The 26,597-nt window shown below is 43.1% G+C and overlaps 1 protein-coding gene and 1 non-coding gene across 2 annotated transcripts in view; one reads left to right on the top strand and one right to left on the bottom strand.

Moving 5' to 3' along the window:
* Pds5b (PDS5 cohesin associated factor B) overlaps positions 1-26,597 on the top strand; it is a 145,265-nt gene that overhangs the window by 581 nt on the left and 118,087 nt on the right. The window lies entirely within an intron of this gene.
* Positions 15,759-15,866, bottom strand: LOC127204066 (U6 spliceosomal RNA). Its single transcript, XR_007832422.1, has one exon. It is a non-coding gene; the product is annotated as a U6 spliceosomal RNA (small nuclear RNA).

The raw sequence follows: 26,597 nt of genomic DNA, 5'->3' as shown, positions 1-26,597 counted from the left end.
ATTTAGTTTAAAAATAAAATGAGTCATTTCCCCAAGAATGTTAGCCATTGGTTTTTGGAGGCACTGTCTCACTCTGTAGCCCAGGCTGGCCTTCGATTCAGCAGTCCTACAGCCTTAGTTTCCTGAGTGTTTGGGTAACAGGTGTGAGCCAGCATGCTCTGCTGTTTCCTCTGTGTTAGCCTTGGCTGTCCTGGACTTGCATGGTACAGGCTGGCCTCGAACTCACAGAGATCTGCCTGCCTCTGCCTCCCCAAGTGCTGGGATTATAGGCGTGCGCCACTGTGCCTAGTTCTCTGATGTGTTCTAAGTTTACTTATAGGCTGCCAAGTGGTTTGCAGTTCTGACACCTTGGAGAGTTAGTCTTTTCTTATTCTTTCATGAACTGCCTGATTTTCACCATTTTCCTCTCTACTTGAAAAATACTTTATAATCCTTTCTCACTAATTAGTTCAACATTAATAAGCTTGCAGCACTGAGAGTTACTGTATTCACTGGCACGGATTGTTATGTGCCATGAGGACATTAAGGTGATAAAGCTCAGTGCATAAAAAGTTAGTGCTTTAAGGCCATCAATCTGAGATATTTAAAAATATCTGTAATAGTTATTGCACTTTAATGATTAGACATGAATAGTAAGCAGCCGTGTTGGTTGAATTCCATAAAACAGGAAAAGTCAGGAGTGTAGAGGACACACCGAGCAAAGCAGGAAGATATTTTGAGACCTCTCTTAGGTCTAAAAGTACTCTTGTGCTCTGCCGCACCTGTTTTTGAAGAGGATGCTGTGAACTGATTCATTGAAAATGTATAAATGCCACCTTGGTGTACATCCCGTTCTAGGGATGCTGTAGCTGGCACAGTGCTGGCTGTCCTATAGGGAGCAGTGGTTGGAGACCTAGGCTGAAGTGATGAGAGCTGGGCAGAGCAGCACCCTTGCTGCTAATGACAAGGGCAGGCTTTTTCCCCCCTCACTGATATGGTGAGTTGCTGTTCTGTGGGAGAGTGAAACAGGCTGAGATTCAGTACTGTAGCAGGTAGTGGCTACGAGATGCTACAGACCGCTGGCTTGGAGACAGTGGGCCGGGCCCTGAAAGGAAAGCAAAGTTGTAGGCAGTAGTATAGAGTGTTTAGTTTTCCCATCTTATTTTGTTGCAAAGGTGGTTTTAGGAAAAACAAAGAGGTTTTAAACGAAAAGCCCATATTCTGAAGTATGTCTCTTGCTGAGATGCTCTAGGACAAGTGTCAGTTAGCCTCAGAAACAAGACTGCTGGGGAGTGGAGCTTGGGGCTGCTGAGACAGCTCAGTGAGTAAAGGCACTTGGAGTCAAGCTTGACCACCTGAGAGCCATCTCTGGGACCCATGTAGGAAGAGCAAGCCTGGTAAGTTGTCCTCTGAGCTTCACATGCAAGTGTGCAGACACACAATAAATAAAACGAAATAAAAATGACATGCATACTTTAAGCTAAAAAGGTGTACATGTAAAACAAAAACAAAAACAAAACAGATCCTACTAGTGGTACAGAGAACTAAAAATAAACATTACAGTTCTTTTTGAAAAGTAAACCCACTGCTAACAAATGCTAGAATATTTACTTAAAAACATTTCCAGGAGCAATATTAAACTTTTTTTTTCTTTTTTTAAAGAAAGAAACTTGTGACAGGTGGTGGTGGCACCTGTCCCAGCACTCCTGCCTGGTCTACAGAGTTGACTTCCAGGATAGCCAGGGCCACACAGAAACCCTATCTCAAAAAAACAAAATAAGAAAGGAAGAAAAGAAGGAAAGAAACGTTCCCTCATCATGTTAAAGAGTTCTTTTTATACTGCCGCATAGATAGCAACAATTAAAAAGTGAAGAGTATTTTATTGAAGATGCATGCCATAGTTGAGTAATATTAGTCAGCAAGGGACGTCGTTGGAGTTTATTAAGCCTTCTGTGTTTGCCGATTTAAGTGGCGCACCTGTCTTTGAGTCTGTTTGGTTTGTATGCTCACTCATTCCTGGGAAGTCACTGCAGTCCTTTGCAGTCCTTTTATTTTCTTGCTCAGTCCTCCTCCCCCCCCCCCCCCCAGGAGCTAAGGGGAAGGGGGAGGAGAAGGCTGGGCTTTTGAAGAGGTGTATGATTTGGAGCTAGTGGCACTTCGGGGGCATTGGAGGAAAGACTTTGGACAGCTAGATTCAAGCTGAGGGCGATGACAGCCTAGGGGCAGAGCCAGTAGGGCGAGTGGGGGATCTGGGAGCCAGACTAGATGGCTGTTGTGAGGGGCAACTCTGCTGTGTTCCCTCCTGTCTCTCACCCTTCCCACCTTTAAATGTCGTTATACTTCATTCATTACTCTGCCCTGGCACGGGGTGACAATCTGGACCTTGTTTCTCCAGATCTGAGGGCCTAGCTCTCTTAAGAGAGAAACTTGAGTTTCCTTCAAACCAGTAAAGGGAACACTTGTTTTCTTAGCATTCTTTAGTTCTATTTCCTAGTCCTTACTGGGACCTCTCTGCACATACTTTTGTCAGTGGCCTCGTATGCCAAAGCACGTAGAAAACTTGGGCTGTTGGTACGTCTGTAAGAGCTGTGGCCTCTGTTTCAGTTTCTATATGGTGTTTTGCTTGCCATCCCTCCCTCTGTCCCCTCCATCCCTCCCTGTGGGTGCAGGTGTGTGAAGGCGCATGTGTGCCACATGCATGTACTGTAGGTCGGAGAACTTGAAAGTTTTCAGAGTGAGTTTTTACCTTCCACCTTGTGTTAATTGTATTTTGTTTTTATTTGTTTTTTGGTTTTTCGAGACAGGGTTTCTCTGTGTAGCCTTGCCTATCCTGGACTTGCTGTGTAAACCAGGCTGGCCTCAAACTCAGAGAGATCTGCTTGCCTGTCCCTCCCTGAGTGCTGGGATTACAGGCCTGTACCACCACACCTGACTTTGCCTCTATTTTTAAAATATATACATATTATCATCAAATGCTGTCTCTTTTGTTATGTTAACCCCATAGTCTAGGTTATTTATTGGTTTTCAAAGGTATCATTTTGGACCTCTAGTTCCTCCTACTCTGAAGATATTTTGCAGTGTCTGAATTTAGTTACTACAAATAGGGAATAGGATGGGTTTGGCACTAGTAAGTAGAAGCCAGACTTGGAGACTGTGAAACATTCCATACTTACATGGAGCATCCCTCTACCACAGAAAGTTACCTCACCTAAAAAATGCTAATTGTGCCAAAGTTGAGGTACTATCTAGGCAGAATTGACCAAGTTGCTTGTATTCCCTCTTGGCTTACCTGGTGTAGGCAAAGCAGAGCAATCAAGCAGCAGTGGAGCTTCGTAGATTGACAACGTGGCTTTGGGTACTTTCTCCTTCTTTGTTTTCAGCACCTTTCTCCTTCCCCAGTTTGATGATGTTTTGTAATTAGATCAGGTGTGCTAGCATTTAAGACTGAGCATCCCGCTGGGTGTGGTGGCGTGCACCGTTAGTCCCAGCACTCAGGAGGCAAGAGGCAGGCAGAGCTCTGAGTTCCAGGACTGCCAGTGGCACAAAGGGGAACACTATTTTGGAAACAAAAGAGACTGAACACCCACAGCATATTTAAGCATTTGATAATTGCTTAAGGATTGGGGTCCTGTCTAAGGACGGCACCAAAAGCTTGACTGTTAGGCATTTAACTTAACGTTACGGCACCAAAAGCTTGACTGTTAGGCATTTAACTTAACGTTAGGACTGTTAGACTTTCAGTCCTATGTCTGTTACTAACTTGCCATGTGTACATCACCTAGTTTTGAAAAATAAAATCTGTAATTAAGTATAGTAACAGATAACACATTCTAAAAAACAACTCTACTGAAGTATAAGTCAACATGCCATATAATTTTGCCTATTGGAAGTGTACAGTTACTTATTTTCCAGTGTATTTTCAGATCCACAAAACCATCACTACAGCATGGTTTGGAACATTTTGTCTCCTGTTAACAGAGAAGCTCCAAAGCTATTAGGCATTACTTTCCATCACTCCTTATGTCATTAGTTTTGGGGATAATATAGGGCAATATTTAGTTTATATTGGGGACATACTTATAAGGACACAGTAAGACATTCTTGTAACTTTTTGTGGGGTGCATGTCTATAAATGCCAGCACTTGGTGGCGGTGTATGCTGAGGTGAGAGGTTGGGAGTTTGAATCTATTATGAACTGCATCAAACACACAAATAGCCAAACCTGTTTGCAGGGAGACTGTTGTTGATTAAAATGTCCAACTACATCACTTTATAGAACACAAAGTGGAATAATAGTTGAATGGATGTTTGCATGCTTTTAAAAAATATTTATTTATTATTAAGTATACAGTACTCTGACTGCACGTACACCTGCAGTCCAGAAGAGGGCATCAGGTTACATTATAGATGGTGTGAGCCACCATGTGGTTGCTGGGAATTGAACTCAGGACCTCCCGGAGGAACAGTCAGTACGCTTAACCTCTGAGCCATCTCTCCAGCCTGATGTTTGCTTGTTTTATGTGAGAAAATTGCTCTCAGTTCTGGCTGGAGATAGAAAGATGAGAGATGTTTCTGATATATATATAAACTTTTATATATGTAGGACAAAAAAGACTGCTAAGAAAAATCACAAAACAAGGCAAAATATGGAAGGCATATTCAGCTCCAGGAAGGCATAACCAACTAGGAATCTGACCAAAGATGAACATGTTACTCTGGGTATGAGTCATGAAAGACCATTGTCAGAGAGGGACATTGGCCCCAGTGATGGACACTTGAAGACAGTGGCCTTAATTTCCCTCTTGAGTTGCTGTCAAATGGTTGCCTCGGGAAGCCTCACCCACAGGTGGCTGGTTATAGTCTCCTGTGAACCTGGGAAAGTGAGTGTTTGAAATAAGGGCTTAGTGAGTGGTTGATGTTTTTAAGAAGAGAGGGTATCAACTTGTGATTGTGTAATTTGCCTTTTTGGTTTATTCTCTTGAGGCTTGGTTTTACTCCAGGTTAATTGACTTTATAGGATAAGTAGTTCCTAAATAAATTAGGTGGTTTTTGTTGTTGTTTTGTTTTGTTTTTTTGAGACAAGATTTCTCTGTGTAGCCTTGGCTGTCCTGGACTCACTTTGTAGACCAGGATGACCTTGGACTCATAGCGATCAGTCTGCCTCTGCCTCCCGAGTGCTGGGATTAAAGGCGTGCACTGCGACACCCGGCCCATAAATTAGGTTCTTATGTATATCTTCCCCTTGTCTGCCCCCTCCCCCACCTGCCATTAATTGCATCCTGTGGCTTCTTCTGAATTTCCTTTTTCTAGTGTACTTTTTCTGGATATGCTGTCTCTGGCATAATGTGTTCAAACTCAGTTCCCTTCCTCTCTAACATCTTCCTAATGTTTGCTCCAGGTTAGCAGCACATTCCCCCAACTGCTGTTGTATGGGATGACTGCTTTTACACTCAGAGTGCAGCCTCATCCCATCCCTCCATCTCTTCCATCTCGCACATCACATAAGTTACCAAGTTTTGTTATTTTGTTAAGATTTTTAGGAAACCATATGCATATAAAAAAAGGCAGCCTATACTTTTTGTCTGCCTCATTTCCAGATACCTATATAATTTGTACATGTTAATGATTCTTTCTTTTTTTCCTTTTTTTGAGACAGGGTTTCTCTGTGTATCCTTGGCTGTCCTGGACTCACTTTGTAGACCAGGCTGGCCTCAAACTCACAGAGATCCACCTGCCTCTGTTTCCTGAGTGCTGGGATTAAAGGTGTGCGCCACCACTATCTGGCCCAATGATTTACTTTTTAAAAAAGAATTATTTGTTATTTTTAATTACATGTACGTGTGTGTCTATGTAGTATGTGTACATGAGAGCAGGTACCTGTGGAGGCCAGAGGTGTTAGGTCCCCACTGGACTGTAAGTCATCTAACATGGCTGGAAAGCAAACTTAGGTCCTCCGGAAGAGTAGCAAGTGCTCTTAACTACTAGGCCATCTCTCTAGTCCTCTGCTAATGATCTTGTAGCAGAACAGCTGCGTACAGCTGTGTCCCACCTCGGTCTTCCCCGTCTTTACATTAATGCTGGGCACTATTAACCTCTCTGCCTTTATTTATTTTTTATTTTTTATTTTTTGGTTTTTCGAGACAGGGTTTCTCTGTGTAGCCTTGGCCATCCTGGACTCATTTTGTAGACCAGGCTGGCCTCGAACTCACAGCAATCTGCCTGCCTCTGCCTCCCGAGTGCTGGGATTAAAGGCATGTGCCACCACGCCCGGCTTCTGCCTTTATTTTTTACATTGTAAAATATACCCTGGACATCTTCCCTTATTTGTATATAAAGCACTTCCTCCCCTCTGTGGGCCACTACAGTTTCATTTTTATGCCATAGTTTCACTAGCTTATTGATTGTTCCAGCTTTTACTGTTGTAAGACATTTTTATGCCATAGTTTCACGAGCTTATCGATTGTTTCCAATTTTTACTGTTATAAAATTGCTATTATTTTGTACATGTGAAGGTTTGTTTGTGGTGCAAGTTCCTAGCCATGCAATTTCTGGCCCAGAACACAGCAGATAGAATTTACATAGTGTCATGTTGTACATCATAGACTTTGTGGCACTGTTGTATATGTGAAAATACTTGTTTCTCACCAGGCCTGGTGGTGCATGCCTTTAATCCCAGCAGGCAGAGGCAGATGGATCGCGGTGAGTTTGAGGCCAGCCTGGTCTACAGAGTCCAGGATAAGCAAGGCTACACACAAAAACCCTGTCTCGGAGAAAAAGAAAAAAGGAAGAAAGAAAGTACTTGTTTCTCTGTAACGTTGCTAACAGTTTATGATCAGCCTTTTAGGCATTTTGTCAGAGTGGCAGGTGAACAACAGCATATCTTCTATGTTAATTTACATTTTCTTGGGACATGAACTTGAGCATTGTTTCCTGTGCTTTTTTCTCAGCAGAGTCTGCTTTTCATTTTGTGTGTGTGTGTGCACGTGCGGGTGTATGGCTGTGCCTGTCTGTCTGTCTTTTGGATATTCAAAACCTTTCCTGGCTCGGTGGCATTCAGAGAAAGGATAGACAGACTACCAAGATGAGACTTGATAGCCCATGATGGTATAGTGGGGGAGGAGGTCCCCGTTGGTCACTGGTGAAAGTGGGATGGAGGGAGGAATGGGTGAATACAAGGGATGGGGTAACAGTTGAGATGTAATCTGAATAAATTAATTTTAAAAAAGTAAAAAAATAAACAACATGGTTCTCTTAAAAAACAAAAAAAACAAAAAACAAAAAACCAAAAAAGCCCCAAAACCTTTCCCCTGTACCTTTGAGTCTGCTAAAAGTAACAGATTGCCTGTTTACTCTCACTCTTGTCATCTTTATGTCATTCCTCCTTTAAAAGTGAGGTGGCTCTCATTAAGAACCTTATCTGAATGTGGCCCTGCATTTCTTTTTGTTTCTTGTGGCCTCCACGAGCCCCCTCAGACACAGAGCTGTTGTGGCTTTTTTACTGTGTTAGAGCCTGTGCTGGCTGCATCTTCCCATGTATCTCTTTCTGTTCTTACGTTGCTCATTTCTGCTTGTGTACATATCCAGAGTACATGCCAGCATTTCAGCCAGCACTTATTATACCCAATCGCCAGGCTTCTGTTATGCACAGCTCTTACCTAGGCAATCTACAGATCTTTTCTCCTTACTTGTGTCAGTGGGAACTCCCACACTTGAGTTATTACTTAAGGATGTTTGTGCTTCCTTGCCCTAGAGTCATTTACTTTTCCTTCTTTTTCACTCTCTTTACTTTCTATTTACTACTACTATTGCTGCTGCTGCTGCTGCTGCTGCTGCTGCTGCTGCTGCTGCTGCTGCAGTACAACTGCTTTTTAGACAGACTATGTCTGTAGCCATGGTTGGCTTGGAACTTGATATTTGGACCACATTGGCTTCTAATCTAATCTAAACAGCAGTGCTTCTGCCTCTGTCTCCCAAATGCTGGGATTGTAGTTGCATACCTCCATCATATAGCTTGGATAGCTTTGATATTGTTAACTTCTCATGTAGTTACTGACAATTGCTGTGTTTGTTTTGGTAGAATTTCTTTCTTCCCTCCTTCCTCCCCCATCCCCTCTTTTTGAGACAGGGTCTCATTATCTACCTTGGCTGCCCTAGATCTCACTATGTAGACAAGGCTGCCTCTGAACCCAAACACTGCCTCTGCCTCCCAGTGCTGGGACTAAAGATATGTGCCACCATACTCAGTCTGGTAGAATTTCTTTCTTTGGGTTTTTATTTTTATTTTTTACTTTTTGGTTTTTGTTTTGTTTTGTTTTTGTTTTTCGAGACGGGGTTTCTCTGTGTAGCCTTGGCTGTCCTGGACTCACTTTGTAGACCAGGCTGGCCTTGAACTCACTGAGATCCACCTGCCTCTGTCTCCCGCCCGAGTGCTGGGATTATAGGCATGTGACACCACCCTTGGCTTCTTCAGGTTTTTTGCTGTTAAAAAAATTGCTGTGTTGCGGGGCAGGGGTGGCACACACCTTTAATCCCAGCACTCAGGAGACAGAGGCAGACAATCTCTGAGATCAAGGCCAGCCTGGTCTACAAGTGAGTCCAGGACAGCCAGGGCTACACAGAGAAACCCTGTCTGGAAAAAAAAAAAGGCATATAATTACATCTCAAGAAAAGTAAACAAAATAGTTAATGAATTTGTGAGCTTGATATTGTATTCATTTTTCTTTCTTCTGTTGCCATTTATATAGTTAGAGGTTCCAGTCTGTGATCTGGTAGCCATGGCTGTTGGTGCTCTGGAGGGAGCACTGGATGGCAGTGGTGGATGGGGTGTGGCTAGAGAGTGAGGGAAGGAGCTGGGGTCCGGTGACCCCTTTTGAGGGACTAACCCAGGACCCGAAGACCTTTTAAAGCTTCCACTGCCACTTGGGGTCACCTAGGCCTTTGGACAGCATTAAAGCTCCAAAATGTAGTGGTTTTTACATACAGAAATTTGATCCATTTCAAAGTGTGTGTGTGTGTGTGTGTTTGTGTGTGTGTGTGTGTGTGTGATGACATAGGGGTTTAAGATTCATTAAAAGAAGCCAGGTGTGATGGTGCAGGACTTTAGTCCCAGTACTTGTAGAGGTAGAAGCAGGTGAGCAGGTGCATGCATTGTACACACACACACACACACACACACGCGTGCGCGCGCAAAACCCTATTTTGAAAAACAAGAAATAAAAACAAACAAATAAAATCATTAAAAGGAAGGCTTCTTCATCCCAGCACCATTGTTAGCTTTCCTGAGCTGAGTCAGTTGCCTTTGTACCGCTTTCCTAAGTCATCGAACGTTACATGTGCTTCTTTGTGGCCTTTGTATTTGAACTTTACTCATCTATTTCTATGGAGGGATCAGACTATCTTGATTATTGTGGTATTATATAGGGAGGCTTGTTTTGTTTTGTTTTGAGAGAGGGTCTCTCTGTGTAGCCCTGGAAGTGTTGGAACTTGCTGCGTCATGCTAGACTTCAGCTAGCCTCAAACGCAGAGGCGCTCCTGTCTGCCTCCCAACTGATAGGATTAAAGGCGCGCACACTGTGCCTGGCTGTAGTGAGCTTTAAAATTGGCTGAGGGTGGAGAAATGGCCCAGCAGTTAAGGCTGCTTATGGCTCTTTCAGAGAGTTGGAGTTTGGTTCCCAGCACTCAGAACTTCCTGTAACTCCAGTTGCAAGGGATCCAGTGGTGACCCCTTCGGTGACCTGCGTGCTTGTGAGCTCTTGCTCTCTTCTTCCCTCCTTCCCTAGTTAGAAACGCCTGAGAGTTTCCTTTGCTTGTTTGCTAGCAGGTTGTACTGTTGCAGTTTCATACATGCTTAGAGAAAGTCTCCTGGGTTCAGAGTGGAAGGCGCTTCCATTCTTCATTGACTGCAGACCTTGCTAGCTTACTTTGACTGCATCCTCCTGAGAGATTCTGAGCCGCTGGGAGCTGACCTTGAGCCTTCCTTGCTCACACTAGACAGAACACTCTGCCACGCAGCTAAGTGCCTAGCCTTGTCCAGGGCTTCCTTCTCTCTCCTTCCCCTTTCCTGTTTCCTTCCCTCCCTCCATCCCTTCCTTTTTTTCTTCTTAAGACAGGGTCTCAGGAGACAAGGATGGCCATGAGCTCAAAGCGATCTTCTTCCTGCTTCAGCCTCCTGGGTGTGGGACCCTCTTGTCATTCTCAGCTCTCCCCTGTAGTTCTGTGGTGCTCCAGGCACTTAGCACTAACTGTGTTGGTGTCCGTAAGAGATCCTACAGTGGGATTGTATTTAACCTTTGTGCAGTTTGCTTTTTTTTTTTTCCTTCAACATGTTTCTTTCTTTTTAAAAATGGTTGTCTTTTAAAGAATTTAGGAGAGATTTAAAAACTCATAGATAATTACATGTTTTTTATTTCAGGTTTTCTTTATTTCTTGTGTTTGAGTCATTTCCCCCCATCATTTAAGACCAGGCCTGGCCTGTAGCCACCACACCCAAGGAAATATTCTTGAATGTTATGGTAAAATGTACACTTTAATGCTGATCTCTCAGCTTTTAACTGATTATATAGTTTACTCTTATTTTTCCAGTTTGTGAGGGTTTTTTTTTTTTGTTTGTTTGATTTTTTTTCTGGATGTAGAATTATAACTTAATAGTCTTAAAGGTTTTTCTTCTTCAGGCTTCCATTCACTTTTTAACAATTTGATGTGTACTTAGTATTTAATTTGTAGTTTGCTGAACTTAATTTGCAATTGATATTCTCCAAACTTGGGACGTTATAACCACTACTTAGAGAATACCTCTCCTACCCTATTAACTTTTATTGTTCTTTCATCTTACGTGCTGTCCTACCCAGCCAGGCAGCCATTGATTTTTGAGACAGGGTTGCTCTGTGTAGCCCTGGCTGTCCTGGAACTCTGTAGAACAGGCTGGCTTCGAACTCATGGAGATCCGCCTGCCCCTGCCTCCTGAGTCCTGGAACTAAAGGTGTGAGCCACCACTGCCTGGCAGGTTTTTTAAACTTTTTTTGAGACAGGGTTTCTCTGTGTATCCTTGGCTGTCCTGGAACTCACTCTGTAGTCCAGGCTGGCCTTGAGCTTGGAGATCCTCTTGGCCCTGCCTCTTGAGTGTGCTACCACTGCCTGCTTGGCTTAGCTCCCCTCTTTTAAACATTTATTTATTTATTTATTTATTATGAATACAGTGCTCTGCCTGCTTGTACACTTGCAGGCCAGAAGAGGGCATGAGATCACACTATAGATGGTTGGGAGCCACCATGTGGTTGCTGGGAATTGAACTCAGGACCTCTGGAGGAGCAGTCTGTGCCCTTAACCTATGAGCCATCTCTCCAGCCCTATTTATTTATTTTTAGTTACGTGTATGAGTGTGTATACTCATGTGGCTTCCTGCAGTGGAAACAGAGCATTAACTTTGCTGGACCTGGAGTTACAGGTGGTTGTGAGTCATCTACCATGGTGCTGGGAGCTGAAGTTGGGTCCTCTACAAGAACTGTCTAAGTCTGCAAGCCTCGCAGTCCTCTCGTCATCTTCCTCTTCTGAATGTAGTAATGAGTACACTCAGTGGCTGGCTGATAGCCCACCTTGTGACATCTCACTCTGTGCTCCGTGCTCTCAGTGTGTGGGCAGCCTGGGCGCCCCGGAGCGTGCTCACCTGACCAGCTGACACCCAGCCTCCTGTGCGAAGCTCAGCTTCTGCTCCTTCAGCTTCAGTTGCCTTTTGGGGCCTTCCTGAGTTTTCATGTATGAAGTTCAAAGGTCAGTGAAGAGCTTGGAGAGTTTTTAATTTTTGATGCTGCTCTTGTACCTCTGACTTACTGAATTTTACTTCTAATTTGCAGCTACCTTGTGAACTCTAGAGCAAGGCGCTTTCCTACTTGGATGCCAGCTGTCCCCATTGCTGCAGCCTTTGGGAGCACTCTGGGAAAAGGCTGTGTGCATTTGACTCGCCCTGTCTTTCTCTTCTTCCAGAGTGCAAACCTGCTGTTTTCTTGCTCAGCATTCTTTCTTCTGCCCTCAACTTCTCCTTAAAAATATTTTTTCAAGACTTCAGTGCCTGGGAGAGGCTAACCATGAGTTGGGTGGGTGCTAAACTATCATGTCCAGGGAACTCTCACAGATGCGTTCTCTGTCATAGTATGCCTTGAGTATGCTCCTGACTATGTGCGGCGTGTTTCATGCTTGTGTGCTTTTAAAATATGCTACAAGCTCACTGCTGCTTTCTTGCACGTTCTTGGTCTGAACAGGTAATACAGTAGAGTGCTCTCTCAGAGGGGCCTGGGGACAGGAGCAGCTGCATGTCCACAGCTGTCCTTACTAGGGCACTACATGCACAGCAGCCCTACACATATTACTAGATGACATTGGGGAAAACAGCATTTTCATTAAAAAAAAAAAAATACTTACTAGTTTTGGTATTTGTACTCTGAGGAAAAATCACTAAAATGTAAATATTTGCCCAACTGGCTTCTGTCTCAAACCTGATGTCGTATGCATATCTTTAAAATGATTAGCTAGGGCTAGCTCAAGCCCTGAGGACTATATTTTCAGGGTCTTTGCACACAAAGTTGTTTATGGACCCCTCTCTAGCTGTATAGATATTAATGTGTGTTTAAGAGGGAACTAAGTGAGTGAGTTTAGAGATAGTGCCTGTGCCTTTTAATATTGTTAGGACAGATGTAAGAGACTGTACATACATTACTTTCTTGTGTGTACAAGTGCACACTTGCACTATGGCGTATGCATGAGGGTCAGAGAACAACTTGCAGAAATTCTTTTTCCATCCACCATATAAGTTCTGGGCATTTCTTAAACAAGTAAGCAAGGTCTAATAAACACCTCATGTTTCCATATACCCATATTAAAATACAATACCACAAATACAACACAGGTCAGCCATTAGCATAGTTCTAGCTATATTCAAAAGAAGATAGATAGATAGATAGATAGATAGATATAGATGGATGATTAATTGTGTGTGTGTGTCTGTGTGTGTGTGTGTGTATTCATTCCATAATATACATTCTCCAATTTGAACTTTGCTCATACTTTCACCTACTGAACCATCTCACTGGTGAAGAAGGTACATTTAAAATTGGAGCTTGTCTTTCAAGGAATAAATACCTTTGAACTGCAAATGTTTGTCTTTAAATCTTCAGTTTTGCTGATAGAAGTGAGTACAGCGTGTGATTTTCTGTTTAGTTAGGTTATGTGGGATGAGGAGTAGCAGGTGGAGACAGTCAGCGCTGGTATACAGTGTAGTCTATACTACAGAGCTATTCCCTTTATTTTTTTTGTTTTTTGAGACAGGGTTTCTCTGTGTAGCCTTGGCTGTCCTGGACTCGCTTTGTAGACCAGGCTGGCCTTGAACTCATAGTGATCTGCCTGCCTCTGCCTCCCAAGTGCTGGGATTGAAGGTGTGCGCCACCACGCCCGGCAGCTATGCTTTTTTCTCTGTTAATTTGAGTTTGATCAGAGGAGGAAGTTCCTATGATCATGTGGAGGATTTACTTTTGAAAAAATTAGATGTAGGAGTTACTTCTCTCCCGAGACTGCTGGTGGCGTGAGGTCTGTAGGACTGGCTTTTGGAAAGGAAGGAAGCTGAAGAGAGATAGGTACCTGGAGCAGGCGAGGTGGGCTTGGGCCGAAACGCACCAGCGCACACTTTGCTTCTCAGCACTGTCTGAGGGAGCCAAAGGACATCTGACAGGAGCTAGAAGACTTGTGGACACAGTTACTATTCCCAGCTTGTGACAGTGAGCCAAGTGAACCAGAGACCTAGCTGGTCACGGTGTTTGAGCTTTTCTGTTGTCTTCTGAACAGAAGCGTAGCACCTTCTTCACTTTCTGTCTCGGGAATTTCCTTGAGGCCATCTGTAACTCAGAGCTGTGCAGAGAAAAGAATTTGGAGAAACATGGTTGTAATCTAAAGATGTTGATCTAGTCTTCATAGTCCGGTCCCTTTTAATGACACCTTTGCTGTGCATTGTACGAATATTTGTTGTTCAGACAGCAGACAAACTTCAAAGGGTATACAGACATTTTCTCCATTTTTGACAGTTTTTTACACAAGTCACAATGCTCATTGCTTTGTAATTTAAATATTGAAGCATGAGTTATGCCAATAGGTGGATGCAGGAAGGGAGATAAAATTGTAATTTGGTTAATATATACATACCTTTGTGTTAAATAAAGCAGACATACTCAGTTACTTCTGTAGCTAGTTATGTGGTCCTAGTTATCTGTAATTACCTTCTTCCACTGACATGCCACCATCCCCCTTGCTTTGCAGGTATTCCAGTTTGTTTGTGGTTTCTTGTCTGGGAGGTGACCCACAGTCATTCTTAAAGGGTCTGGGCAGTTAGAAGTGCTCCTGGACTGTTTCCCTGACTTTAATTGCAGTGAGGGGAGCTGTGCATGCACCCTAGAGGAGCTTCTGCACTCCAGGCGTGCGTTCCCTTCGCCTTCTGGTGGAGCCAGCCAGTCACTGCAGTCATTTGGTTGGCTCATGACATGAAGACAAGGTGGCAGTCTCGGTTTATAGTTTACTGACACCATTGCAGTGCCCCTTCCTTAGTAGCCAAGAGAGCGCCCTTCTGAGCCCCCGAGCCCTCTCCCCCATCCCAGACTGGAGATTGAACCTTGTGTTTTAGGGGTGCTGGGCAAGAGTTAGCACTGAACCATAGACCCAGCTGTGACAAGGAACAAGGAGCAAGAGGAGTCTTTTTTGTTTGTTTGTTTTAAAGATTTATTTAAGGGGGCTGGAGAGATGGCTCAGAGGTTAAGAGCACCGACTGCTCTTCCAGAGGTCCTGAGTTCAATTCCTAGCAAGCACATGGTGGCTCACAACCATCTAGAATGTAATGCAGGCCCTCTTCTGGCCTGCAGGTGTACATTCAATTCAGACAGAGCACTGTATATGTAATAAATAAATAAATCTTAAACATACATAGTGTTCTACCTCTATGTACACCTGCAGGCCAGAAGAGGGCACCAGACCTCAATGTAGATGGTTGTGAGGCACCAAGTGGTTGCTGAGAATTGAACTCAGAACCTTTGGAAGAATAGCCAGTGCTCTTAACCACTGAGCCATCTCTCCAGCCCTCAACAGGAGTCCTAAATTGTGAGAGAGGAAGAAAAAAAAAAAAGATGAAAGAAATAATAACATCTGTATGCTGGTAGAAATAAGCCGATAAAGGAAAATAGATGATGAAGAGAGAAATTTGTGTTTGCTGGAATGATGCCCTTGAGGAAGAAAGGGGTAATGCATGCAGGAGCTGCCTTTATTTGGAAGTGCTGACCCTTGTGTGAGGAGGTATATGTGAGCATATATACATCGAAGCTGGTAGATGACGTGATGCATTCGTATCAGTGACCGAGGAAGAAAAGCTGGCAGCTGGGATGAAAACCTGGAGTGGTGGTACATGCCTGGAGCAAATAGACACATTAGTGAACTAATAGTGCAAGTTAATATTCTTGTTTTTTGTTTTTTGAGACAGGGTTTCTCTGTGTAGCTTTGGTTGTCCTGGACTCACTTTGTGTAGACGAGGCTGGCCTCAAAACTCAGAGATTCACCTGCCTCTGCTTCCCTAAGTGCTGGGATTACAGGCATGTGCCACCACTGCCTGGCTCAAACTAAGATGATTCGCCGCCGTCGTCTTCTTCTTCTTCTTCTTCTTCTTCTTCTTCTTCTTCTTCTTCTTCTTCTTCTTCTTCTTCTTCCTCCTCCTCCTCCTCCTCCTCCTCCTCCTCCTCTTCTTCTTCTTCTTCTTTTAATGTATGGAATACTTCACAAATCTGCGTGTCATCCTTGAGCATGGGGCCATGCTAATCTTCTCTGTATCGTTCCAATTTTAGTATATGTGCTGCCAAAGTGAGCACCAAACTAATATTCTTATACTTTACCATTTTCAAGTTAATTGTACCTAGTATAACAGTGTTTACTTACATTAATTATTAGTAGCCCTGGAAAGTACAGAGTAAATTAGTGTACAGGTATAGTTGTTAGCTAATGAGTTCTTATTCTAGATAAATCTGGTAGACATTGTAATTTTGGGGGGAGGGTGGGAGAAGTTTGTTTGCCTAAGGCTAACAATTACATTAGAGTTTTTTTTTTTTTTAAATGAAGTTTAGAGAAATGTTAAATGCTGAGAATATATTTTCCCTCTCAGAAAGGAAAATACTATGTAGCATGTATGCAGTGTCACTGAGCTTTGACTCTGGAGACTATACAAAGTAGTGATTCCGAGGCCATGCCAGGTCAGCTGCATGTCTGTACACATCACCTCTTCCAATAAGAGTAGTTTTTGAATAGTTGTTGTTCTTGAAGCAGTCAGTGTGATTTTTTTTTCTGAAAATACTTGGCACTAAAGTAATAAAATGGTATTTAGTAAGCAGCAGTATTGCATATACCCCTGAGCATGAGTCTATAGATCAGTAGGTGGTCTTGGTTATGTGGCTCGGTTTGCCTAACCCTGCCGAGCTCCTGCAACTGTCCGAGTAGCTTTGGTTACCTGGTAGGTTGCCAGGGGCCCTGCCTGGCCTAGGGTAGTCCCTCACATTTATGGTGGGTTGGCTGGGTCTCTGCTGGGAGATGGAGGGAAGGTAGAGGCAGGATTCCAAGAGAGTGAGTGGAAACTTGTAAGGTCTTGTTGAGTCTGCACTTGGAGCTTCTCGGTGTCACTTGCGGCTGGCCAAGGCAAGTCTGAGAGCAGACAGAATTCAGGGTGTAGGAAAATCAGCTCAGGGTCTTGAAGGGAGACAGCTGCAGTTGCATTTTTATAATGTTTGCCACACAGTTGTGACCTCACACAAATCTATTTGTCACAATCTGTTTCCTAGCCTGTACAAGTGATTAAAGTAATGGGTTTCTGAAAGGTGACTTTTTAAAGGATTAAGTAACCTATGTAAGTGCTTATGGTGTATTCTCCCTCAGGTAAGGCTTTGCTTTTCCTCTCTGTGGTCAGCCATAGTCAGCCCAAAAATACTGCATGAGAACTCGAAGTACTTTGTAAGTTTGGGGTGAGTGCTGCTCTGAGTAGTATGCCAGAGTCTTGGTTTGTGACGAGAGCCTTGTGTCTAGCACGTCTGCTGTGCTGGTGTCTATCTGCTAGCACTCCACAGGCGTCTCAGCTACTGCAGTGACTTTCCTGGCACCCCAGGCCTGTGTTCAGGGAACACCTTTCCACTTAGTTGTGTCCACAGTGCACGGGCAGTGATGCAGGCCGCTTTGTTGGGCTTCCTTTAGGTGATGTGCTTGTTTTTGTTGGGCCTAGTAAGAGAAGAGAGCAAACCAATGCTGAGTTGCTAAGGTTAACTTATTATATCTGATTGATAAGTAAACCATGTGCGTGTTCAGGAAAAAGCATTATATATATGTTGTGTGTATATATATAATATATATATATTTATATATTGTTGCACATATGCATATGCGTATATGTATATGGTCTGATACTGTGGTTTCTGGCATCTTCTAGGGATCATTAAACTTATTGCTTCCTTATTGGGGAGGGAGCTGTTGCACTGTTTGGGTGTATGTCAATAATGTATAATATATGGCAAGCATCATTGTTATTCATTAATAAGAAATACTCTTATACTTTTAAAAACAATTTATTTATTTTTATTTTATGTGCATTGGTGTTTTGCCTGCATATGTGTTAGATCATTTGGAACTGGAATCACAGACAGTTGTGACCTGCCATGTGATTGCTGAGGTCTTCTTGAAGAACAGCAAGTGCTCTCTTAACCACTGAGCCATCATTCCAGCCCCATACTATTTTTTTTTTTTGAGACAGCGTTTCTCTTTGTCACCCTGGCTGTCCTGGACTGGCTTTGTAGACCAGGCTGGCCTCGAACTCACAGAGATCCACCTGTCTCTGCCTCCCAAGTGTTGGCATTAAAGGTGTGCGCCACCATGCCCAGCCATCTCCATACTCTTATACTTTTTATTTATGAATAAATTCTTAGAACAATCCTGTAATACTTTATTATTTCCTACATTTGAGGAGACAGGGCGCCTAAGTTATTAAAGCAGTGGTTCTCACATTCCTGATGCTGCGACCCTTTAATATAGTTCCTCATGTTGTGCTGACCCCCAACCATAAAATTATTTTTGTTGCAACTTTATAACTGTACTTTTGCTACTGTTATGAATTGTAATGTAAATCTCTTTGTTTTCTGGTGGTCTGTGAAAGGGTTGTTCCACAACATAGCAATTGCAGCCCACAGGTTCAGAACTAAATTAAATTGTTAATGTTTTTTTAAAAAAAAAGATTTAGTTATTTATTATTTATACAGTGTTCTGCCTGCATGTACACCTGCACACCAGAAAAGGGCACCAGATCTCATTATAGATGGTTGTGAGCCACCATGTGGTTGCTGGGAATTGAACTCAGGACCTTTGGAAGAGCAGCAGCCTTTGAGCCATCTCTCCAGCCCTTGTTAGTTAATGTTAATGCGAACTACATTTGAGCTAAGTTGGCAAACACATGAGTACATCTTTAAATACAATGTTCTTTTTTTCCCACCTCCCCAAACCCTGAGACAGGATCTCTCTGTGTAGACTGGGCGGGGCCTCAAACTCACAGAGATCTGCTTGCTCTCTGCCTCAGAGTGCTGGGATTTAAAGGCCTGTACTCTCTTCTTTGAGGAGCAGTGCAGTTAAAGACATGGGCTCTGGGACTTGATTAACTCTTGGCCCTGCCTCCAGGAGCTGCTTATCTAGCACAGAAGGCTGACCTCTGTCTTTTAAGTGCTCCTTCAGTTTCTAGTGCAGCAGTCTCCATTTTATTCCTCCTATTTTATTCTCAATGTTAATTTCTTTCTTCCCTATTAATCATCCACTTTAGAGACTTGCCCGTTCTTCTGACTGTTTTTACACAGCTCCCTATTTAATTTCAACTCTTAACTTTTTTCCCTGCTTCGGTTCTTTTCATCACGAATGTTTTAAGTGCCAAGACTTTCTACCTATATGACTGTCTCTCCTTCCTGTCTTTTATATGTATTAAACTAATTGAAAAATTGTTTTGTTTCATGTGTATGGGTATCTGTGCTTCACATGTGTACCTGGTGGCTACAGAAACCACAAGAGGGTGTCGGGTCCCCTGGAACTGGAGTTAGGGATGGACATGAGCTACCATGTGGGTGCTGCGAACTGAACCTTAGTCTCAGTGTTCTTAACTGCTGAGCCATCTCTCCAGCCCCTTGTTATTTGTTTTTGTTTTACCATAGAATTAAAAATATTTTATGGTTTGTATGCTTTTTACATTTCCTAACATAGGGTATGTCTTTTTTATTTACTAATTTAATTGCATTTTAGTTAGGAAGATATGGTGGGTTAAGATTTGGGCTATTGATGGGTGGTGGTGGCACAGGCATTTAATCCTAGCACCCAGGAGGCAAAGGCAGGCAGATCACTGTGAGTCCGAGGCCAGCCTGGTCTACAAAGCAAGCCCAGGGTAGTCAGGGATACACAGAGAAACCCTATCTGGAAAACAAACAAATGAACAGATTTGGGTTAAGATATACATTGTAAGCTGGGCATGGTGGCGCATGCCTTTAATCCCAACCCTTGGAGGCAGAGGCAGGTAGATCGCTATGAGTTTGAGGCCAGCCTAGTCTACAAAGTGAGTCCAGGACAGCCAAGGCTACACAGAGAAACCCTGTCTTGAAAAAGGAAAGAAAAAGAAAAAGGCACGCATTGTAGGCACACTGTCATTAGTGCTTGTACAGAGTCAGTGGCGTCTCAGTTTCTTACGCCTTTTTCTGCTCATGACCCCATCTTGCCTGAGAATGTTTATTTAGTCTGGAGTATAGATGTAAAAGCAAGTGTACAGTTTATGTATTTATTGATAATTATAAAGAATTTTGTTTGAAAACAATTTTTGCTATACATGTAATTTTAACCATTTATCAAAGAAAAAAATTAATTTGCATGCTAGTAAAATAGATTTTTTTTACATAAAAATTAAATCTTGGTTGAGTATTTGACACTGCAGAATTGAACATTTCAGCATTTTTCAGCGTTGAATAGTTTGAGTTTATAATCATCAATGCTGAGAATAGCCTTCACATAAATACAAAGTATAGGATAGCAGGTGCATGCTTAGGACTGTTTTACAGACTATTTGAAATTCTATCTTAATCACAAGTCAAGATACGATGATTTGTTTGTTTGTCTTCGCCAGTATGTATGTTGTCATGTGTGTATGTGTCTGTGTGTGTGTGCGTGTGTGTGTGTGTGCGCGCCTGTGCCTGTGTGTAAGTCAGAGGCCAGTGCTAGATGTCCTCCTTGGTTATGCCTTTCTTCCTTTGACACACGTATTTACTTCACTGAGCCTGGAGCTCACTGGTTTGGTTAGCTGGCTGGTTCCAGGCAGCTGCCTGTTCCTGCTCCTCTAATGCTGGGCTTACAGATGAGCATTGCCACTTTGAGCTTTGACATGAGTGCTGGGGATCCAGACTCAGGCCCTCATGCTTGTGCGGCAGACTAAGCCATTTCTCCAGTCTCATAGGAACAAGTTCTTAATGAAACTCAAGTTAGCAACTCAGGACAGCAGTTTTTAAAATCTCAGGTGCAAACACAAACTCAATTTGCATGTGGAGGAATGACAGTAGGAAGCAGTAACCAAACCACCACGGTCCTATGGGACAGAAGACTGCACAGCTCTCAGCTCACTGAAGTACTGAGAGGTGGTGTTTGTGGCTGTAGTGTCATATCTCACACGAGCCAAGCCTGAAGTTGTGTGGTGTACAGTGTGTTTTATATTCTTTGTGCTTCTGGTTTTGGTCATTGTGTGCTCAGAAACGTCTTAGCACTGCCAGAGTTTACACAACTCACATCAATTACATGGCCTCAAATAGGGTTTAGGAGCCACAGTTTAAGAGGTTGGCCTCTAAAAATAAATCAGATTTGTTAATTATGCCCTCCAATTTTTCTAGTTTATAATCTTATCAGTAGTGGGTACTATATTTTAAAACTCATACTGTGAGACAGAGAAAAACAAAAACACCCCCAAAATTTGTATGGTGTTTGTATCTGACATAATTTGGGTTGATACATTTTCATGTTTAATAGTTTATATAACTTTGAATCACTTTGCTTATGGCTTGAATCATTATGATTTTAGGTTGGCCCCTTCACTAGGCTGCCTGCTAGCTAGAGTCCATGGGGACGCTCGCTTAGCTCCCTTCCCCATGCTTGCCAGAGTCCATGGGGACGCTCACTTAGCTGCCTTCCTTGCGCTGGGACTCCCAGGCTTTCTCTATGTAGGCTCTTGAGCACAGACTCATGTCCTCGTGCCTTCCTGGAGAGCACTTTCCTGAATAGAGCTGTTCTCACCAAGCTCTTCTCAGGTTTAAAAGCTGCTTGGTCTGTTAAGAATGTAGGCACTCAGGCCCGATTGCTAGCCTGTGAACCCAGCACTTGGGAGGCAGAGGCAGGTGGATCTCTGAGTTTGAGTCCAGCCTGGTCTACAGATCAAATTCAAGGATAGCTAGGGCTACACAGAAAACAAAACAATCAAACAAAATTGATACAAACAAAAAACTTTCTCCTTTGATCAGTATTCTCTTCCAGTGTCCATCTTCATTTTAGATTCTTCCTTTTTTTTTTTTTTTTTTTCAAATTATACTTGGTATTACGGTATTATGTATAATAATAACATAATTTTTGCGTGTATATATACTTTTTTGTTTGATTTGTGTGTGTATACTTTTTTTTTTTTTTTTAAAGAGGCAGTCTCACTGTGCAGCCTGGGCTGACCTGTAACCCTGTTTATATAGATCAGGTTGGCCTCGAATTCCTAGAGCTAGACCTGCCTCTCTGCCTCGAGAGTGTTGAGATTAATGTGCCACTATGTCCACTACAATTAAACCAAACCATTAATTTATTTGTGTGTGTGTGTCTGTGTGTGTTTGTGTGCGCGTTTGTGTGCGTGCACGCACACACATTTGTGGAGTGAGGCACTGCATGGTTGTGGAAGTCAGGACAAATTGTGGAGTCTGCTCTCTCCTGCTATGTGTATTCTGGGGGCAAGCGAGATGCAGGTGCTGGTCTCTATTAGTGGTGCTTGTTCTCTAGACAAGGCCACCTTATATTCATGCTGTTCTTATGTTGTGCACGCAGCATAGTGGCTAACACTAACATACATTGGTCTTTAAAATTTTTTTCTTTCTTACACTTATTTATTCTACGTGTGTATATGTACTACGCACGTGGATGCACATGAGGAGGTCAGAGGACAACTTGTTGGAAGTAAGTTCTGCTACCATGTCCTCAACCTTGTCGCCAAGAGCCTTTACCCTGTCAGCCATTTCACGAGTCAGAAGCACAACTGTGTAATGGTTTCATACTGTATTCCACAATAGCAATATTCTACATTTCATGAAGCTGTAGCCTTGCTGATGCCATATTTCCTCATGTTTACTGTAAAAATATTTTTATTAGTGTGAGAGACTTGGAAGAATTGGATTTCAGGAAATGCTTTTTTTTTTTTTTTTTTTTTTTTTTTAACAGAGTTAATTCACTTTATTTTTCTTGTATAAAAACCCTTATGTGGTAGCCACAGCTGGTGCCTGGGTCCTCTGAATAGCAACTGGTGTGGGTTTTCACAAGATGATCAGTGAATTCCTGATAAGGAGACTTGGTGAACACAGTTTCTTTCCAGAGATCTGGTGTCAGGTAGCGTAGCTCTTGGAAATGGCATCAAAAGCCTTGGCACAGTAGCCCAGGGTGGCAGTGCAGCCCCTGGCTGATGTGTAGCAGTCATGAATACTGGCCATCATCAGTAGCTTCTTGGGCACAGGAGCAGAGACAATGCCAGTGCCAAAACAGAGCCACAGCGGCCTGTCACCTTGCACAGAACAGTGTGTGGCTTGCCAGTGTTGTTCCTCCAGTAGCCTCTCTGCACAGGGACAGGAAGTGTGTTGGTGAAGTTCAAGGATTATTGTACACGGGCCCGTCTGCCCCTTAAGAAAGGTTGTAATGACATCTGAGTGTCTGACGGATGAGTGGATTTGGATGCCCCCGCGGAGCTCTGTGGCGCGCGAGCCGTGTGTTCACGGCGCTGCTCTTCACTCACACCAGCACCGCGCACCATTCACGGGTTTTGGTTAGAAGAATGAGCCGCGTGAGTGAAGTGAACGTGAAGAAGCATTCTTTCTTGTGCAGTTAGATCCCTAGATTTGACCACACTGTGACCACTGACCCTTGCAGCCTTGCGTAGCTGCCCATCGCTGAATCTCAGGCTGAGTGGTCCAGATTGTGCTTTGGTTCGCATTGAGATAGAAAAACGAGGGAATGAAATGAACTTCCAGGTGCAGTTCTAGGTATAGTACAGGTTTTTGTTTCCCATCATGCACTAGCCCATTGGAATTCAGTGTTAGGAAAAAGCCTTGTTTTTTCCAAGCGCCTTTGGTTTTTAACTTACAAAAGATATTGGCCTTATAGTTGATATTCCTGTCTTACTTATTTTAGGGTCTTTGGAGCTTGTTAGATTATTAGTTATGTATTTATAGTGCTTTATATTTTATTTTTGAACTATATAAAGCCAAGAGGTTAGCAATGCTATTATGATTGTTCCCAGTCGTGTGTAACATAAGCAGCAGGTAGGGTGCAGTTCTCACTCTGCCAGTCGAGTGTTTTGGGGTGCTGGATAAACCAGTGACATTCTCTTGAGTGTTTATTTTTTCCTCAGAGGTAATAATAAAAAGGTGCTTTTCCCCCAAAAGTTTTTAGCAAATTCAAGGACTATGTGCTGAGACTCTGTCTCCTACAGCTGCCCAGTGCCGCTCAGAGCACTGCTTTTTTTTTTTTTTTTTAATGTGCTTTTTCTGTGGGAAGGTTCTGGTTTCTGGGGTGGAAACAGATGAATCTCAAGAGTCCCAGGCTCCACTTGCCCCTGGAATACCTGGAGGGCAGGGAGTGAGGTCCATGCAGCAAGATGGTCAACTGGGGATGTGGAAAAGTTTGCCCACCATGTTACAATTAGCTCTTTTTATTGAGATTGAGGTACCAGACGGTGTAAGGCAAATACCCATGTCTGGTGCTGTGACTGCCCGAATGCAAGTTCCTGTGCTGATCCAAGCGGTGGGAGCTTAGGGCTCCGAGAGGCCAGAGCTGACTTGGACAAATTAGGCAGCTGCAGCAGTTGGGTGAGCTCTAGGATAACTAGGTGTCTAGCAGTGACCCAGGTGGATGTGCTGTGGCTGCCTGACCGGCAAGGTCCAGCAGTGAATTCTTCAGGGAGGAGGGGAGCCCTTCTTTCCTCAGAGTAAGCGAGAGTCTTAGATGGTCGTTGATGACACAGATGGTGCTGGCCCGTTTATTTCATGTGAAACAGGGACTTATAAACCGTGGGCAGTGGGAGGGGTTTTGAGGATGAATGGGTGTCATTGGCTGGGACTAGGATACTGGCAGTGTAGTATTTGCATGGGGAAAGATAACAGGAGACAAGCTCATGTGGCTCACTGCCTGTAACCCTGAGTGAACACCTGTAACCTTGGGGCTGTATCATGTGCTCCTGAGACAGGTACAGGAAACAGTGAGGGAGCTTTGTCCAAATCTTGTGTTCTTAAGATGAGATTTTAAGTCTCCAATGTCAGATTTCTGGGGTTTGAACACTCCCATCTCAGCAGTGCTGTGCCAGTTCCCCTGGGAGCACAGTCCATGAGCTCCACATATGTGTGGTATTCTTGGTCAAAGCCCAAAAAGGGGGAAAAAAAAGACACAAAGCAAGGCAATAATCAAAGTGTAATCCATTCAAAACGCGTATTTGGAAGGCAGATGGTCAGAAACTTTAAATAGTAACACACAACAACAACACATGACTGGGTTGGGGAGATGGCTTTACAGTTAAACATGCTTACTGTGCAAACCTCTAGACCCCATGGTAGAAGGAGAGAACAGACGCCTGAAGAGTTGTCCTCTGACATCCTGTGAGTGTGTGTGCGTGTGTGCGTGTATGTCTCACACACAGTGACATAAATAAAATAAAAAACAAATGAGTATGTTCTTTAGCTTTCATTTGGGAATTGTGAACCTTATAGAGAATATATATAAGCTATGGATAATCTCTCTGAAAAAAAAAATACATATTTTCCTGTGCATGCAAACGTTATGTACTCTTTCACACATCTAGATAGACCTGCTATAGCCCATTGATGGGTTTCCTACATGACCTCTTTTTATGTCTGTGGCTGTTCACCGTCTTTCCGCCTCCTCTTCCACATAGATCCCAGAGCCTTGAGGGAGGAGTTTGATAAAGACATTCCATTTAGGGCTGAGTGCTCAAATCTTTCATTCTTTGCACATTGTCCAGTTGTGAGTCGCTGTGTCAGTTGCCATCTACTGCAGACAAAGCTCCTCCACTATGGATTGAATGAGGCACTGATCTGTGGGCGCTGCAGTGTGTCACTGGAGTCATTCTTTTGTTATACATATCCTAAGAGCTGACCTAGAACATTGGTTCTCAATCTGGTGTGCTTTTGCCTAGGAGGGGGCAATTTAGGCTGTCCCACTTGGCAGTAGTAGTGATGTGAAGGTTCTACTGGTATTTAGTGGGCAGGAGCCAAGGCCACTGCCAAACACTGCACAACACACTGAACACTTGATCCCTATGCAAAACAAGAAATTCTAGACAAAAATCTCTGAAAAATGTGAATTAGATCTCTGAAAAAAAAAGTTTTTTTTTCTTTTCTTCTTTTTCATTTTTTTGAGACAGGGTTTCTCTGTGTAGTCTTGGCTGTCCTGGACTCGCTTTGTAGACCAGGCTGGCCTTGAACTCACAGCAATCCACCTGCCTCTGCCTCCCAAGTGCTGGGATTAAAGGCGTACGCCACCACACCTGGCTGAAAATTTCTTCCTAAGTATAACTATTTACTCAGTTGTTTAGTGATGGTTTGTTGGTGGATAATTTGTCATTGTAATCACTGGGTGCCAGTCTGTCTTAATTATTATTCCTATAATTTTTTATAGTTTTTTCATTTCTTTTTAGATATTGCCATAAGTTTATTTGTAGTTACTTTCAGTCTCTCTGTGTCTGTCAGTGAAATGAGTTTCTTGCACACAGCAAACAGTTGGCTCCTGCTTTTAAGTTCTTTCAGCTATCCTGTCCCTCAGTCAGAGATTTAAGACAGTGGTTATATTTATGGCACGGCTTTAATCCCAGCACTCCGGAGGCAGAGGCAAGCAGAGTGCTGTGAGTTGGAGGCCAGCCTGGTCTACAAAGTGAGTCTAGGACAGCCAAGGAGTGAAACTCTGTTTTGAAAAACCAAACCAAACCAAAACCATTTATGGCTGTTACTGAAAGGCCTTTTGTTGTTGTCGTTTTGTTTTTGTTTTGTTGTTCTTCATATTAGGGGCTTGTTCGTTTTGCTAAGTTAATGGTGTTAATTCTTTTCCTATTTCTTGTTCGGATTATTTTCCTGAGCTTTCCTGACTGTATTTATTCTATCTGTTCTTCTGAGAATGGCATTCCTTAGAGTATCCCCTGCTATGCTAGTTTAATGGACACGAACTTCTTTTAGCATATGCTTTCATGGAAGGTCTCTGTTATAAGGGATGACTTGTTAGATGTAGTAATCTTGGTTGGTAGTTACATTGTAATT

Source organism: Acomys russatus, chromosome 19 (genome assembly GCF_903995435.1).
Source record: "Acomys russatus chromosome 19, mAcoRus1.1, whole genome shotgun sequence".
NCBI classification, from domain to species: Eukaryota; Metazoa; Chordata; class Mammalia; order Rodentia; family Muridae; genus Acomys; species Acomys russatus.
This window is presented reverse-complemented; position numbering and strand designations above follow the sequence as displayed.